An 18,471-nucleotide genomic window follows, 5' to 3' on the forward strand; every position below is an offset into this window, starting at 1 on the left:
ACAAGACTATCCCTCATTGTTGTAGTCATTTACCAACTCCTGGTTCATTTTCCCTTTTTCCTTAAAGATTTAGTGTTTTGTTTCCTTATACATATCTACAGTCACAATTCAGGGAAGGAATCCCCCAAAGCTTGACCTCTCAGTTTCTGTCCTCTATCCACAGATAATCTTTCTCCCCCCTGCCCCCCACACCTCAGCCACATACTTTCTTAGTCATAACCTAGACCTTGTCAATTTTAGCAGCTATAATGTCTCCATAGCCATGATCTTAAGCATCCTAAACTTCAACCCAATCTTCAGTTCACTTTCCACAGTATCCTGACTCCAACAATTTGTTAACCCCACTGGGGCTTTGACACTGCCATCTTTCATTGTTTCTTACTCCTTTCGTGTTCTCATGTGCTCCTTACCTAGTTTGTCTCATGATCAAGAATTACGATCACTGTCTTACTTATACCCCAATGCATGTTCTATTTACCCTATGCCCACACACCTATGTTATTTGGGATAAAGGAAATACACACACACACGTTGACCTGTCCTACCTCAAATTTGTGACCACTGACTCAGATTGCACCCTAACAATATGACAATCAAGTTTTCCTAATCTACTCACTCCCCTCCCCTAAACAACAACTTCATTTTAACTCCCCATTTCTTAGTTCACCAAATGATCTTGCTTCCTGTTTTGATGAAATTCTCTGAAGCCTCAGAAAAGAAGTACAACAATCAAATATCTCCATCTACCTACATCTAGCCACATTCAGTTGCTATCTCTCTTGTTGCCATATAAGAACTGTTGATGTTCCAATTTACAGAAAAACCTCCTCATGTGTACTCTGTCCCATTAGCCCTCATCACCATTCAAGGGCATTTCTCCTGCAATTCATGCTTTCTCCTGCAATTCATGCTTTCTCCTGCATTGTGAAGTTTTCCTTCTCTCTTGCATCTCTCCATAATATGCCACAACTTCTCTCTTTAAAAGAAGAAAACTAAATAAGACAAAAACAAATCCCTTCAAATCCACTTCCCTCTTCAACAACCACTTTAATTCTCTCATTCCTTTTAATAAAATTCTTTGAACCCAGTTTTCTATATTCACTCTTTCCAATTCTTCATCTCCCCTTCTTCTTGGAACACTTGACCAGGCTTTCACCATTGTCTTTCTCCTGTAACTGCTCTTGTGAAAGTCTTGAGTGACCTCCTCATTGCTGGCCCTTCAGTCAATTCTCAGTCCCCATTTTACTTGATCTGTCAGCAGTATTTGATGTAGTCAGTTACTCTTTTCTCCTTTGAAACACTTTTTTCTCTTGGTTTCCAAGACATGACCTGCCTCATGAATTTCCTTTCAACTCACTGGCTGTGTTTATTCTTTTCCTCTATGAATGAGTTACCTCCTTCACCTGCTAGTGTTGAAATGAATCATGCCTTAATCTTAGGTCTCTTTTCTCTTCTATCTACACTCAATTCCTTGGCAACCTCATATTCTATCTATATGCCAATGACTCCCAACTCTATATCTTCTGAGTAAACCTATCCCCTAAATTCAAGACCCAGGTATCCAATTGTTTACTCAACATCTTCAATTGCATAGGCATCTCAAATGTAAATGTCAAAAAGTGAGCTGCTGATTCCCTCACCTTCAAGACCTACTTCTTTTTCAGCCTATATCCAATTTCACTTAAAATCAACTCACTCTTTCATGTTGCTCGGCCAGAACTTTAAAGTCATTTTTGACTCTTGTCTTTGTATTTCTCTCATTCAACAAATATGTGTATCATGTGCATTCTAAGTTCTATCTATTCTTCTATGTACTGAAGCTACAGTAGTGAACAAATTAGACAAAAATCTTGGTCTCACAGAGCGTATATACTAGTAGAGAAAAATAAAATTGTAAAATATAGTACTTTATATGTTACTGGTAGCATGGAGAAAAATTATTAAGGATGGGGGATCAAAAGTGTTATGGGTATAGTTTGAAATTTTCAATAAGATACCATGGAAGCCTTCACCAAGAAGGTGACAGCTGAGTAAAGATTTGAAAGATGTGAAAGATTGAGGCATGTGAATATTTAGGAGAAGAACATTCCAAGAAGAAATACTAAGTACAAATGTTCTGAGTCAAGAGTGGTCCATGTATTTCCTTGAAACAGCAGGAGGCCAGTGTGGCTAGAGCAGTGGGATCCCAAGGAAATGAAGGTAATAAATTAGCTCAGAGCTAGATCACATAGGGACTTACAGGTCATTGCAAAGACTTCGGTGTTTACAAAGTGAGATAGGAAACTACTGGAGGGTTTTGAGCAGAAGAAGGGCATTATTTCACTTCTCTTTTACAGAATTACTGTCTCCTCTTTGGAAAGAACCTATATGAGGGCAATGGTGTAATCAGACAGATGTGTTTCACAGCTACTGTAGTAATTCTAACTTTATATAGTTCACTTTATTGAATTCTAACAACAACTCTTTGGAAGGAATATTATTTTTCAAGAATCTTGGTGAAGGAATATTCAAAATATGTAATAAACGGTTAGTCCCAGGCACTTACTAACTGTAAGAGTCACCAGTCTTAATCATCTAACAGAGCCGTGCCATGCAAATGAGGTAAAGACCAGCCCCACTTGGCTGAATGTGGAAAGTATGATGACCTCCTAAATGAAAGAGATTGGAGCTCCTGTTCTGTAATATTTATTAAAATATTTTTATTGTAGGGCCTTAAAATATATAGTCAACCTCAGTTCATTGCATAAAAGTTGAGCTTTCAAGACAATTCTATAATCTCTAGAAGTTTATATGTCCCATATGTGCTAAAAAACTAAATCAATTATAACACAGAGGCAGGGCATTTAGCAAAATTATTAATTTTTAAAATTCATCAGCCACTTAACAGAATTGAGATCCTATTCTAAATAAGTTTTTAACATTTAGTTTCATTAATCTTTTTAATACTCTATGCTATTTTATATACATATCACTAAATGAGAATTTTAACACACACTGCACCATACACCATGATTTTAATGACTTCAGAGAAGGAGGATTGATTCTTCACAGGCTAAAATTCCCTTGATCTAAATATCATTTCTATATTTAGTTAAAGTAACTTATTTTGTCAGCAAAAGTAGATGAATACCCGTCCTACATTTTAATTACTCTCTTTGCATCGTTAATTAATTGAGTTAATACATTTTTGCACCTAAATGTTAATCACACATTTTGTGAATTGCTTGCCTCACCAGGGAATTTAAAGCAACCCTAACTACATTCTTGGCTACAAACTATCTATAAATATCCATATTGCTATAAACCAAGCATGTGAGGTCAAAGTTTATGATACACTCAATAAATCCTACTATATTTTTTAATCTTCCTATTATATTGTGATGATTTAAAATTATATTTTACAGCTGTCTTTTGTGCAGACATACTTCTATACATTTTCCCATGCTTATAACAAAATAAAAAATGTAGAGATGCAGGTGATTTTTTTCTACAGAAATGAGATTATACTATTCATATTAATCTGAAAAATTATTGTTTTTCCCTTTACACAATATATCACAGTCATTTTTCCAGGTCAACACTTACAAATCTAACCTAATATTTTAAATAGAAGCAGAACATTTTCTATAGATATTCAGATTATTCCTTTTTAAAATTTACTTATAGGTTCTCAATAACTTATTTGCAATTCCAAAATTAATTTTTTTTCTAATTCATTTGTTGGGAAACCTGATCTGAAGCAATATGAGGCTATTTATAATCTTTAGTTAAGCTACTTAATTTGAATATTCTTACATTTTGCTGCAGAAATATAAATGTGTTTGATTATGAGGCACTGCCCCAGGCACCCTAGTGGTATTAATAATATATGGAATATGCTTCATATTATTGTTATAAAAATCCATAAACATCAGAATTCTTAAACAGATTTGGCCTCAAGAGTTTTAGTTAATTGTTTGTACATTTGTATAAAGAATGATGCAATAAACATCCTCTGACCCATCCAATTAAAGACTGGGATTTTTGTTTTTATAAATTAGATCTCTAGAAGTGACATTACTGGATCATAAAATATGGTGGCACTGCTTCAATTCTTACATGCCCTAAGTTGCTTTCAGAAATGTTGCAATTCATACTTTTATCAAATATGTGTTAACATGTTTCTATTTCTCATGATTTTATTGGCAAAATATTTTGACAAACCTTTAATATAATAACTTCATAGACCACCTTAATTTGTATACTGCTATTTCCCATGGTGAATCTGCCCTTCTAGAAGTTCCATGCACAACATTTCATAAACAGTCCTGATACACCACATACAATTTAAAAGAGGCAACTCAGGATGCATAAAGCATAATAGGTCACTTGTTTTAGTAGTTACATTACAAAGAGGTTTTTCTAACCATTTCCAACATCTGCTTGTTACTTCATTTCATTTATTTTTATGCCCTGGATTACTGTCCTTTCTATGCTGTTGTCTGTTAACTGTGAGACTAAATACTAACCCATATTAGTCGGCTGTCTCTTCTTCCCTCCCACTTCTCTCCCTTCTTCATTTCCATTTCATTTGGATATTACCATTTTTCCAAAGCACCTTAACTTTTGATGTTCCCTATTTGCTTCCCCTCTGGTCTCGCTATGTGAGCATTTTCACTTACTATGATACAGAGCTAATAAGCCCCTATTTATTTCTCTAGAGTGAACTATTCTCCCTGTTTCACACACATATTGCTATAGGATGTACAGTAGAGTATGAGTGCTATATATGCTATTAGAATATCACATAGGCATTTCACACCCATCTTTCTCTCAGCATCTGCCTTCCAAAAATGCCTGTTTTACTCCTATGTACTCCAAGAGCTAGCACTGCCTGGCATTTAATGAACTCAATAAATGTTTAATAAATGCATAAATGAAAAACGATAGTGGTTTAAATTTCTAGAAAACATTTTCACAGTCATAATTAACATTAAAAACACAATCCTAATAATTCTTTGGTGAGCGCAGAATGTAATTTCAAAGAAGTTAAGCAGCTGGAAAAAGGATATAAGACTCAAGTGCGACAGAATCAGGAATAAAATTGAGTTTTCTGGTTTTAAATCTACCTCTATTTCATCTTGTAGATTTTTAACTGATAAGCCCTTATTTTATTCATCTTGATGAATTATATATTGATTTTTGTGTTGCCCTGTAGCTTAAACACATTGTATATAAAACACATTTTATATTGTAAAAAATATAAAATATTAAATGCTAAATAGACTAATTGAGAGTGAACAATTAATGTGAAACATTTAAAAGTATTACATGTATTGTGTAAACAAAAAAATGTATGAATATGAGCATGCATTCTAACTTCCATTATTCTTGACTTACAACAATTTTCACTGGAAATCAAAGGCAATGCGGAGCATTCTGAGCTAGAAGATGATGCCTTTTGTGTTCATCTGCCTGTGTAGTATCTAGTGATTATGTAGATATAAGCATCAATAGATGGAAATGATTTTTCAAAGAGAATATATTTTATTGTATGCAGCATGAGCTTGCAAATAAATACCGCTTTATTCTTATGACTGGTACATATGAATCAAAATCAGTTCTCTGAATTTTTTCAAAGAGGTCAAAATCAATCCAAGGATACAACCTTTCCTTATTTCATAATATTCCTGAACGTGTATGACCAGCAGCCATCACTGTGCCTGTTTCCACATGTGGGAACTCTGCATCACATCCAGGAACCAGTTGTTTCTTGTTTCTTCCCTACATTGGCAGAATAGAATTTTCCCACGCTGGTTTTCTTCAGATGACTCAGTAAATCTTTCAGCTCATCCATAAAGCTCTCTCACACCACCCCCTTCCCAGAGTGTACAGAATGCACACCTGTGGTGCATACATGTTAGGATTTGATCAAGAAGCTGAAAATGGCTCTGTGCCCGGTTGTATTTTATAGTCACAACAGACGTTGGGCAAAACCATTATTCTGTAGACTTTTTACCTGCCTGGAGTGTTATGGCACTTCTGAGCTCACTGGAGTTCCAGAGAACTCCTTGGCCTTTCTGACTTCTTCTCAGCCTCATCCAGATCATCATTTCTCACTGCATTTTTAGAGATATTGCTCATTAACGACCTTTTAAAAAATCAGGGAATTATAAAGATCCATAATCCCTTCAGCAAATCTAACAGAAACTTATCTGAAGATAAAACCTAACCTGACTAGGCATGAGGTTATTTATGATTGCTATCCTATTTAATGTGACTATGCATTCAGGTCCCTGAAGAAATATGAATCTGTTTGATCACAGTGCCCCCCAAGACATAATGGGAAATGGTATAATAATATACCATATGTGTAACATAATACCTTTCCAAAATTAAAAAGAAAATCTGAAATTCAAAACACATCTAGTCCCAAGGGTTTCAAGTAAGGGAGTATGGACCTACACATATATGTTGAGCTACATCTATGTACTAGCCTGAAAACGTTATCATGATATATTAGATTTTTAAAAGTTTTTTAAATGTATGGCATAATCCCATTAAAAACAAATACATATGTAACTTTGTGTGCATAGGATGTATGTATACATATAAGTATGAACAGATAAATGACTAGAAGTACATATTATTCTATAGTATATCTTATTTTATATTGTTTTATGCATATCAATGTCTTCATATGCAAGTACAGAAAATTTCCTTAAGCGGTTGGATTAGGTTAGCAGGGTGGTGTGCAAAGGGGTGAAGGCAGTTACACAATATTCTTTTACTACAAATATATTTCTAATTCTGCTACTGTTAGCAAAAACATTTACGAAGAACTTACTATAAGGCAGATGTTAGAATAAGCATTTGCATTGATTATTTAGTATTCAGTACAATTTTTTAGAATAGGTACTATTATTATTCACATTTCATTTATACACTTTTTACTTTCTGAACTTCTTAGAGGTGACCAAAAAGCATAGGACCTAAAAACTGGCAGAAATTTCCACTTTGACTGTATAAAATTTAAAAAATTGTTTATTATTTTAAGCTGCTTTGAAAGGAGATATAAATTTTTAAATGCAATAAATCTTTCTTAACATATTTATCAGAAAGTATTCATAAATAAGAGTAATAAGTAGTAATGTTTAACAACCAGCTTGCAGGGTGTTTGGGGAGGGAGTGGAGGAGGAGAAGGTAAGGGAACCCTGATACATTGCATTTTTTCATTTATGTGGTACAAGTACTCCCATTATGGTCAATTTCAAGCTATTTCAACATGACACCACTGAACATGGAGTTGCAATGAGATGTGAATAATTGCTCTTGGGACCCAGTGCAGCCTGACTCTAGTGCCCCTTAGAAGGATAACTCAATAACCCTAGAGATGATGAAGTTAATTTTTACAGCATAAATATAAATGCCAGGGCTAAAATGTTTTAGATGTGCTCATTAAAAAGGAAAGAGAGATGCAAGTAAGACAAAGCAAAGCAAACAACTACAAGCAAGATTATTCTGCTTAAGTTCATTATATTTTTTAACATACAAATAATTTTTAGACAAGAGTTTTTAAAAAAACAAACTAGGAGCTATAATTATTGAATATAATTGCATCTATCTGAAAAGTCAGCATGATTAACTATGTTAAGGGGTTATAAGATGTGGGTTTCTTTGTGGTAACACTATATACTTCAGTTCACAGGATTCAGGGAGTGAGCACATACAAACCATGTCACTTCAACAGCATTTTCAAAGCTCTGATTCCTTAGGCTGTTGCTTATAAAGTTCTGAAACATGTCACCTAGTCTCTCCATAATAGACATTTGGAAGCTTCTTTTAAGTAGAGTGAATGAGAAGGTTAGGAAAGAAAAGAAATTCTTGCTGTCATATAGACTCCTTAAGGTAAAGATAGAATTGCTTAGATCTTTAAAGTGCTATGGGTAGAGTCATGAATTTTAGAATCCAGGTAAATTTTTCAAGAGAATTGGTACATAAATATTAATGAGATACATGAAAAATAGAATTCCCTTACCCAGAAATTACTTATGAAATATCAGATTAGTACATATGGATTTCTTCTAAATAATAATTTAGATATAGAAATATTCATAAGAAATAACACTTATGAGAGTTAACGTTATGTGTCAACTTGATTGGGCCATGAGATGCCTAGGCATTTGGCCAAACATTATTCTGAGTGTGCCTTTGAGAGTATTTCTGAATGAGAATAACGTTTGAACCGGTAGAATGAATGAAGCAGAAACGGCCTCTCTAATGTGTGTAGACCTCATCCAATGAGTTCAAGATCTGAACAGAACAAAAAGACTGAGTGGGGAAGAATTCCTCCTGCCTGACTCTCTTGGAGCTGTTACATTGGTTGTTCTTGTCTTCAGACTCAAACTGAAACATAATTCTCCTGGATCTCCAGCTAGCTGACAGCAGCTTTGACTTGTCAGCTTCCATAATTGCCTAAGTCAATTCATTTTATATATGTATATATTCTATAGGTTGGTTCTGTTTCTCTAGAGAAACCTGACTGGTAAAATATTTAACTTATTTTGTTTGAAAAAATATCAATGCGGAAGATTAAAGTGAAGATGAAATCCAAAGTCCTTACTATGGCCTACAATGCCCTACACGATTACCCCCTTCCACCTTGTTAGCTCTCTGACTTCATCTCTTCATTCTTCCTTTTGTTTGTTTCACTCTTGCCACATTGGTTTCCTTCCTTTCATTCACGTCAATCAAGCCATGAAAAGACACGAGGAACCTTAAAAGCATATCACTAAGTAAAAGAACCCAATCTGAAAAGGCTATATACTATATGACTCCAACTATATGACCTCTGTAAAAGGTAAAACTATGCAGACAGTAAAAAGATCCATGGTTGCTAGGGGTTGGGGGGAGGGAAAGATGAATAGGCAGAACACAGAGGATTTTTAGGACAGTGAAACTATTCTGTATGATACAGCAATGATGGATACATGTCATTATATATTTGTCCAAATCCAGAGAATGCATAACACCAATAGTAAACCCTAAAGTAAACTATGGACTTTGAGTGATTATGATTTACCAATGTAGGTTCATCAGTTGTAACAAATATACCACTGTGATGTGTAATAATAATAAGGGAGGTGGTGCTTGTGTGGGGACAGGGGTACATGGGATTTTTTAAACATGTCTCTCAATTTTGCTGTGAACATAAAACTGTTCTATAAAATAAAGTTTATTGAAAGAGAGAGAGAGGAACTATTGAGAAGCCATCTATGAAAATAATACCATTTGAGTTTCAAACAGACAGTCTGCCATGTAGATTGTTCTCTATTTGTTCTTTTATTCTCACTTTCCTCATTTCCTATTCCAAGAAACCAGAACTGTTTCTAAGCCTCTGTTTTGTGTTTTAGTATATTGATAGTAAACTTACATAGATTCAACAATTTCCTCCATATTTTTTCCTAAATTTTTTTCACATATTCATCTGTGTTGTATATAGCCTAGTAATTCAAACACAGCCAATATCTATTAAATAAGTACTGATTGACTTTTATAAGACATATACACATGTTCACTGATTCCATTGCTTGATACTAAATTACAAGTTCATGCTCGAGTGTATTCCCTACTGTGATGGTTTTACCTTACAAGGTACATTTTAAAATATTAGATTTAAAAATAAATCTTTATCTGTATCTGAAGATCTCCTTATTTCTTTAAAACAGCCTCAAAGGAGGGTTTTTGTTTAAATTTTCTAGGTCTTATTTATAAAATATGGCATCACCAACTCCAAGTTGCATTACATGATTTTGAAAGATACCCCAATTTCTACAATGATATAATAACGTGATAATAGAACACTTCGCATTCATTTCATTTTAATTAAGCAACTGAAAAATGATGATTTACTTCACAGGGCACCATACCATGTTTCAGGATCTGTGAATTCTAAAATCGGTTCTTCCACTTGCTAGCTGAATGGTTTTGGTGCATTGCTTTACTTTTCTCTGCCTTACGTCTTTCATATGTTGGATGGGAACAGGTTATTTCTAAAGTTCCTCCAATGCTAATGCTCAATTATTCCAGCTTAAGAGAATGGACATTTCTAGGTACTAGCCTGCAAACTATGTTAAAATACCATCAACACAATGTAATAACATGCATTCACTAGGCTTAAACATCCCCAAGTTTTTACAAAAGTCATTTTCTTGTCTTTTGTAACTTTCCAGGATTTACAAATTCGGCCTATAGCAATGTGAAAACAGTGCCAGAGAAATTTTAAAAGTGCCTTGTAATTGAGCAATTTTCTTCCTTGGCGTGTTTGCCTTCTTTATTTGTCTTGCTAAGAGCCTCGTTTTTCTATTTTATTACCTACAAACCCTATGCCCTCTATTCCTGGTTTACTATCATTACTTGCTAAATGTTGCTTTTTAAAATTTTTGCTGGATTATTTTTAGAGCCCTAAGGTAGTAAGAATTAGAGAACTACAAGTATGGTTCAAATAAAGATGTTTGCCTTTGTCTTAAAGAATATTTGAACCTTAAAAATCTGTAAATACTGTGGGTCTATAAACAAAGAGAAATAAGTCCTTTTCAAGGCAGTGAATTTTTTACAGGAAATTTCTATTTCTAATAGAAAATACTGGTCTAACTGTTATAACCAAATGGCTATAAACAGAGTCCATCATTCATATAATCCTTATTAAAAATATATAGTGCTTCCCTGGTGGCGCAGTGCTTGAGAGTCTGCCTGCCGATGCAGGGGACACAGGTTCGTGCCCCGGTCCGGGAAGATCCCACATGCCACGGAGCGGCTGGGCCCGTGAGCCATGGCCGCTAAGTCTGCGGTCCGGAGCCTGTGCTCTGCAACAGGAGAGGCCACAACAGGGAGAGGTCTGCGTACCGCAAAAAAAAAAAAAAAAAAAAAAAATATATATATATATATATATACACATATATATAGTGAGCTTCTTTCTTGGGAATAATGTTACTTGACAAAGAACAAAAAAAAGATATGAACTCTTCCCATAAAGAAAACATAGTCTGACTGGTTGATGGAACATTAAAAAAGGTAAGTAACAATACATGCACAACCTTAGAACAGCAAATAAGTATTAAGTACAAATGCGTCTTGTAGATATGATATAATGTTAAGCACTGGGAAAGAGACTTTTCATAGTTGTCTTGACCTCGGTCCTTTAGAAACTAGACCCTAAGGCTTAGATGAAGTGTTGACTCCTTACTTATTTGGGAGGTGTAAGCCCAGACAAATGAGGTTGATGGAAAAATAAATAAATAAATAAAACAAGACAGGGAAAGATGAAAAGCTGTATAGTATGATAAGAAGCATTACAGTACCAGCCCCTTCTTTAGGACAATCTCTGGGACACAGCAGCTGCTGGCAGGCGTGTTCACACAGCACATGTGACCCTGGTAAAAGAACCGTAAAATGCAACTGCTCCTCAGAGGGGTCCACAGGAGAGAGAAAGGAAGAGGAATTTATCTCCTATTTTCACCAGTCAAGGTTCAACCCATAGGGAGCCACTCCCTACATGTCTGCCTTGCTCAGCAACCAGTATCCCAAGCTCCTAGGGGTATATTTCCTTCACATCTGCAAGAGGAGTGACTCAGCTTGGATGGTGTGCCGACTAAGAGAGAAAAAGGAAGACATTAAGGAGATAAGTCTGAGAATACAACAGGTTTGAAAGGTCAGGGAAAATTTATGGGCTTAAATATGGGCTTTCAGATGAGAGAAATTTGGATAATTAAAGAAAAGAGAGAATGTGTTTAGTAGGGAAAACAGTACAAGCAAAGTAGGAAAGAAAAGAATGCACACATGGAACATTATAAACACACTGAGTATGGTAGAGAGAGAGTTTTGGATAAAGATATGACTGGACGGGATGTTTGGTAGAGTTTGGACAGTATTGCGTGTTAGGCTAAAACACTTAAATTTGACTCAGGCCAGGAAGGCACCACTAATTCCTAAGTAAGCTAAGCTAAGCTAAGCATGTGGGATGTTTAGAGCATCAGTTTGAGGAGTGAGAGCATAGTTGCCGAAGAACAATGAAATGGAAATATTTTTAAAATCATCATCTATTAAATGTGCTTAATGTGCTAGATACATGTTAAGTACTATTACACATTATCTCATTTAATTCTATACAACAAACATGTGAGGCAATTCCCTCTTACAGATGAGGAAAATGAGGTTCTGAAAAATTAAGCAACTTGCGCAAGGTCACACAGCTAATAATCTCACTCTGCATTCAAACCTAGACCAACTACAAAATTTATATTTTCGCTACTACATTAATGGTCTAAAAAATTTTTTTTATTGCACATCATTTTTAACTTAATAAAATCCTAACATGTATACATAAAGTTTAAATATGAAATTTCCATTGTATTATAATTTCATCAAAGTCCCAAATACTGAGATCAATAAAACAAATCCTCAACACCATCATATTCTAAAGTGAGATCATAAACCACCTACTCAGAACATTGTGAATTCATTTTTGTCACATCAGCCCATTACCCACACCTAGCCTACAGAAGAGAAGATCGAGTGAATGTGAAGTTCATTTGAAAAAGCCCTTTGTGTCTTGCCCTCCCCAGTCCCCTACCCACCATGGAGAGAAGGGCAGTATGCATTTTACCCTAGGCTAAGCCAGAGGGAGAGCTTGACATGTGTGCCCTGGAATTTGAGTAGGAAAGAGACAGATCTGGAAAGTCTGAAATCAAAGGGTTGTTTCTGGAGTGAGTGGGTTGTTTCTGGAGGAGAGCTTTCTCTGGGAGTGAGCTATACTTCCACTGACAGAGAGTCAGAGGCACATTCTCCATGAGTCTTACATGGACATCTGTGTATTTGAATAGGATAGATGAAGAAAGTTTTCCTGATGGGAAGGGGGTGGCCTCAGCAGAGAGGGCATGCACATTGAGATAATGGGGCAGGGAGTTGTAAGTGAGAAGCCAGAAAAGGCAGCACCCACAAGAGAGCTTCACCTGGAGGCCACAGCAGGGAGTCCCTAAGGAGCCCTGAGAAAGGGTCAGCTGTGGACCTCAGTCACCTCTGATTACAGTTCTGCCCCTCAAGAGGACTTTTTCTGTCCTTCACTACTGCTCCTCCCCACTCTCCAAACCTGGAGATGAAGAAGCACAAATAGAGTTGAATAAAGAAACAAAGAAATTGTCAACGACAACCCTCTCACCACACTGCAAGCACTTTTGAGGCAGGCCCAAGGTGGGGCAACAAAAGGGCTTTAAATTGGTAGAGAGTCTGAAGATTTTATATTAGACCGGATTGAACTTGAAAATATCCACACCTCTGCAACTCATCAAGATTCTATCCAAATGACTGAGGAAATAGTAGACTGCAGATGGGGTCCATGGAGTGAGCAGAAATGAAAAAGAATAAAGTTGCCTTCTGCTAGAGCCCCTCAGAGACCAGTGTTTTCAGTTACTGGCTAAGATGTTTATTTACTTATACTGCAATTACTTCTCTAGTACTTTTAAAACCAACGAACATATAAAACATAAATAATATATGTCTTCAATATATTAAAGATAAGACTAAAAGTAGTAGAAATTCTAACATTGTAATTCCACTTTGAAAGTCAATCAGTTGTAATAATCCTTGTATATATTGAAGTATGTATAATATGTTGTAATAATCCCCATATAAGACAAGGATATTGTATATATGCAGGGGGTGATGTGCAATGAGAGAGAAAGAGATGGTTGTTATATGCCTATGAAAGAAAATACTGACGGTTAGGGAAAATTACTTTGATATGGCAAAAGGCAAAAATCTAGACGAGTAGTAGATTACTACTAGAACATATTGTGATATATATCACATGTGTGTTGAGCATTTTAAAAACTTTTTAATGAAAATGAGACATTAGAGAGTATAAGTCGTAAAGACAGATTAATAACCTATACTCTTTGTGATTTTAACCCCAATATTCATGTTTTTAAACTCATATTACAATTGATCTTTCCTCTTAGGCATAACCTGTCTCTACCTGGTCAAAAGAAGAGATTCAGAGGAGAAAAACTATACAGTGAAAGGAAAGACCCATCTCTTCCACTCTACAGGACAGCCTTTGGGGAGAGAAAGAGGCCCCCTATCTGATACCAAAACAAAACTCTCTGATACATGAAATTCTATTTCTAGGTTTTTAGACTATAAAGATGAATAAGATATAGTGCCTTACTACGTTTAATTTTGTAAACTTTTGTCTTTTACAAATTGTCTAAAGCAAAATATGACACTGCAAATGATTTTTAAGAAACATTTGTCCCTTTTTGGTTAAAGGCTGCCACCAAGTGGCTAATTTAAAAAACAACATTTTCAGAAGTGATTTTTCTTAAGCATTTAGATCTAGAAGGGAAAATAGGAGGGTATGCAATACACAGTGTGCGTTTCTGTCTTTGTTAATCTAATTTAATCAACATAGAACATCCGTTTGTGGTAATATTATTACCATGCAAAACATTCCACATAAGTTATTTATTTCTTCCTCACTACCAGCCTTTGAGGTAGATACACATGACATCTCTATAGTCTGCAAGTATTATTTCTGTCACCTCTTGTAGAGTCCTGACACAAGCCCAGGAGAGAATCTTCACATTCTAGATTGGTCTCTAATGTCAATGAACTGTATCTATAGCATCACTTGACTATATGTGGCAGAACTGGATTTTAACCCATTACTGTCTGACACTGGAACTATATATATCAGGACCTAAACTTTTTTTCCCCATGTCTTGAAGTTTCTAGCTGTTTCTTAGAATATTAATTACATTTTTCAAATAACAAAAATATCTAAGCTTTACTTTGTACTAGGATGACAAAATTAATAATAGTGCTAGTATTAGTATAATGTAGCACTAATAGTGAAAGGAAAAATTATCATCTTATTAAGAATTCGTGCCTAAGTATTTCAATTTTTTTCATGTTATGGCAAACAAACCACAAGGGAAAAATAAAAATAACACTCATGAGCTAAATAAAAATGGTATCAATAAATACACATAGAATGCTTGTTTTGTGATCTTACTGAAATGAGATGAAAAATTATTATCACTATGTAGTGTAACTAATTTTACATAAAAGCAATCTATAACAATATACTTTGATTAAGGATTCTTACTAATTGTTGAGATTTATGTTTTGGACATGAAAACAAATTTTGTAAAGGCAAGGTCACCTACTTCTTATCCTCATAATTATTCATACCACAATGATACCTCTCCTCTCGTAGAATCACATGGAAAAAAAGAATCTATTTCTATACAAACTAATTGTATATGCTTTACATTTCATTGCAAAATTATTTCAGTTGCTGTATAATTTAGGCAAAGGATCAGTCAAGGAAAAGATAATTTATAATTCCAAATGCTTTTCCTTTCTTCTTCTTTATAATGTTATAGCAGAAAGGCATAGAGAATAGTTACCACTCTGTTTCACTCCCTCTTAAAAATCATAGGTTGAGGGACTTCCCTTGTGGTCCAGGGGTAAAGAATCCACCTTACAATGCAGGGAACACAGGTTCAATCCCTGGTCGGGGAACTAGGATCCCATGCGCCGTGTGGCAACTAAGCCTCAACTAACGAGCTCGCGCACCTCAACTAAAGAGCCCGCGTGCCACAAACTACAGAGCCCACGCACTCTGGAACCTGCGTGCCACAACTAGAGAAGAGAAACCCCACATGCACAACTAGAGAGAAGCCCACACACCACAACGAAAGATCCCGCATGCCTCAACGAAGATCCTGCGTGCCGCAACTAAGACGTGATGCAGCCAAAAATAAATAAATAAATAATAATCAATAAAACTTTAAAAAAATTATGGGTTGAGGAAAGTCCAAAACGTCTTACATAAGGGTTTAGAGTTTTTTGTTGACCCCTTTCTCCAAAAAAATCATTGACAAGAACTGTGGACTCCAGAAAAAATATCTGAAAAAATGTGAATACATTTTTCATAAGTCACAATGAAAAATCACCAAATCTAAGACTTACTGTTCTGATTTGATCTTTCTCCACTTTCTCCACAAATATACACCACGTAAAGTTAAGGTACAACTCTGTTGCTGTTAGTATTTGCTATCTCAGGATTGAAGTTGATTTGGCACTAGAGACATCAGTTGCCAAAGCAATCTTGAGGAAAAAGAACAAAGCTGGAGACATAAGCCTCCCAGACTTCAGACAATACTACCAAGCTACAGTAATCAAAAGAGTGTGGTATTGACACAAAAACAGACACGTGGATCTATGGATCAGAATAGAGAGCCCAGATATAAGCCCACACAACTATGGTCAATTAATCTTCAACAAACGGGATAAGAATACACAGTGCAGAAAAGACAGTCTCTTCATCAAGTGGTGTTGGGAAAGCTGGACAGCCACAAGTAAATAAATGAATTTAGAACATTCCCTTACACCATACACAAAAATAAACTCAAAATGGCTTAAAGACTTAAATATAAAACGAGACGCCATAAAACTCCTAGAAGAGAACATAGGCAAAACATTCTCTGACATAAATTATACCAATGTTTTCTTAGGTCAGATCCCAAGGCAATAGAACAAAAAGTAAAAGTAAATAAATGAGACTTAATCAAACTTACAAGCTTTTGCACAGCCAAGGAAACCATAAGCAAAATGAAAAGACAACCTCTGGACTAGGAGAAAATGTTTGCAAATGATGCGACAAACAAGCGCTTAATTTCCGAAATATACAAACAGCTCATACAACTCAACAACAACAAAAAACAACCCAATTAAAAAATGGGCAGAAGGCCTAAATAGCCATTTCTCCAAAGAAGACATTCAGATAGTCAATAGGCACATGAAAAGATGCTCAACATTGCTAATTATCAGAGAAGTGCAAATTCAAAACTACAATAAGGTATCACCTCACACCAGTCAGAATAGCCATCATTAAAAAGTCTACAAATAACAAATGTTAGAGAGGGTGTGGAGAAAATGGAACCCTCCTACAGTGTTGGTGGCAATTTAAATTGGTACAGCCATTATGGAAAACAGTATGGAGGTTCCTTAAAAAACTAAAAATAGGTTTACCATATGATCCAGCAATCCCACCTCTGGGCATGTATCTGGAGAAAACTCTAATTTGAAAAGATGTATGCACCCCAATGTTCATAGAAGCACTATTTTCAATAGCCAAGACATGGAAGCAACCTAAATGTCCACAGACAGGTGAATGGATAAAGAAGATGTGGTACACAATGGAATACTACTCAGCCATAAAAAATGAAATAATACTATTTGCAGCAACATGGATGAACCTAGAGATTATCATACTAAGTGAAATAAGACAGACAAATATCATATGATATCACTTATATGTGGAATCTAAAATGTGATGCAAATGAACTTATTTACAAAACAGAAACAGAATCACAGACGTAGCTTATGGTTACCAATGGGGGAAGGGGGGAGGGATAGCTTAGGAGTTTGGGATAAGCAAATACAAACTACTATATATAAAATAGATAAATAACAAGGTCCTACTGTATAGCGCAGGGAACAATATTCAATATCTTGTAATAATTTATAATGAAAAAGAATATATATATGTGTGTGTGTGTGTGTGTGTGTACAACTGAATCACTTTTCTGTACACCAGAAACTAACACAACATTGTAACTCAACTATACTTTAATTAAAAAAAAATAGAGTATCAATACTCTATGAATCTTATGTAAGGATTAAGTGACATGATCTAAATAAATGGTCAGTATCATGTTTAGCATAAAATAAGTACAGAAATAGTATTGGACCATTGGGTTTTGGGTATCTGAAGATATTAAAGAAACATTTTAAATTTATTTTAAGTCTGGTAATGGCAACTGGGTATGTAAAAATGAATAGCCCTTAAGAACTAGAGATATGTATTAAATTCTTATCAATGAAATGACATATTATCTGACATCTGTACCTGATAAAACTTTAAAAAATATTTTTGAAGAGATAGATGAAATAAGATTAGCACAATGTCAATGATTTTTTTTGAAGCTGGGTGATAGGTAATATTATCTGTATTTTTGAGTATGTTTTAAAATTTCCATTAAAATTAAGAAAAATATATTCTGCAAGCTAAAATTGAGCACAATAATTCCAATACTCATTCACCTTTAAGGAGGATAAGAGAAGAATTGAAATCTCTGTAAGACAGGAGATAAAGTTCAAAAATGAACAGTTTAATATTAGCTTAAATTACATCCCTGTGACATTTATTATCTAATTGGAGGTTGGTACCTCTTAATCACCATTATCATTTTACCCCCCTAACCCCTCCCTTCTGGCAATCACCCTTTTGTTCTCTGTATCTATGGGTCTGTTTTCATTGTTTTGTTTATTCCTTTGTTTTCTTTTTTAGATTCCATATAAAAGTGAAATCATGCAGTATTTGTCCTTTTCTGTTTGATTTGTTTCACTTAGCATAATACCCTCTAC

Source organism: Monodon monoceros, unplaced genomic scaffold, assembly GCF_005190385.1.
Source record: "Monodon monoceros isolate NGI ecotype Baffin Bay Population unplaced genomic scaffold, NGI_Narwhal_1 Super_Scaffold_20, whole genome shotgun sequence".
NCBI lineage: Eukaryota > Metazoa > Chordata > Mammalia > Artiodactyla > Monodontidae > Monodon > Monodon monoceros.